The sequence below is a fragment of the Rhipicephalus sanguineus genome, chromosome 11, assembly GCF_013339695.2.
Source record: "Rhipicephalus sanguineus isolate Rsan-2018 chromosome 11, BIME_Rsan_1.4, whole genome shotgun sequence".
Classification (NCBI taxonomy): domain Eukaryota; kingdom Metazoa; phylum Arthropoda; class Arachnida; order Ixodida; family Ixodidae; genus Rhipicephalus; species Rhipicephalus sanguineus.
In genome coordinates, this window is record NC_051186.1 from 113,276,320 (window position 1) to 113,276,955 (window position 636).

Below are 636 nucleotides of genomic sequence, written 5' to 3' on the forward strand. Positions count from 1 at the left end.
TTCATGAATTGATGTGCTAATGCAAATAAGTGGGCACGCACTGTATAGTGCTAGTGACATACGACTCAGGGAAGGGAAGGCGTAACATTCCTTCCTTCTTCAGTTTTCCCTTATCCCCATGATCAACAGTGCTCACTAGCACAATCACTTTTCTGCTTCAAGCTGCTAGCCTTGACGGCAAGTGTTACACACTCGCCGTCATGCGCCCATAAATTGGACCCCATAAATTGGACGGGGTGGGGGGGAGAGCCGCCGCGGTAGCTTAGTTGGTAGAGCATCGGACGCGTTATTCGAAGGTCGCAGGTTCGATCCCTGCCCGCGGCACGTTATCTTTTCGTCCACTTTTCTTTCTTCACATTTACCTTACATTTACTATTATTAACATCCCCTATACTTGCCTTGGCATTATTGTCTGTTAGTGCTCAATAATATTGCCTTCTACAAGCAACACGTTCACACATACGGTGACATACGGCACACGCATGTTGCCGAAAGCCATGGGTTGGTAGGCAGTGTTCGCAACCGCCGCGGTGACTTAGTCAAGGTGCTGGACTGCTGATCCGAGAGACGGGTGTTCGATGTTGGCTGTGGCGGTCGCATTTCGGCGGAGAAGAAATGCTAGAGGCGCGTGTACTG

General features: G+C 50.0%; 1 non-coding gene across 1 annotated transcript; it reads left to right on the top strand.

Moving 5' to 3' along the window:
* Nucleotides 1-251: 251 nt before the first annotated feature.
* On the top strand, nucleotides 252-324 carry Trnat-cgu (transfer RNA threonine (anticodon CGU)). Its single transcript has one exon. It is a non-coding gene; the product is annotated as a tRNA-Thr (tRNA).
* The last annotated feature ends 312 nt before the right edge of the window (nucleotides 325-636 follow it).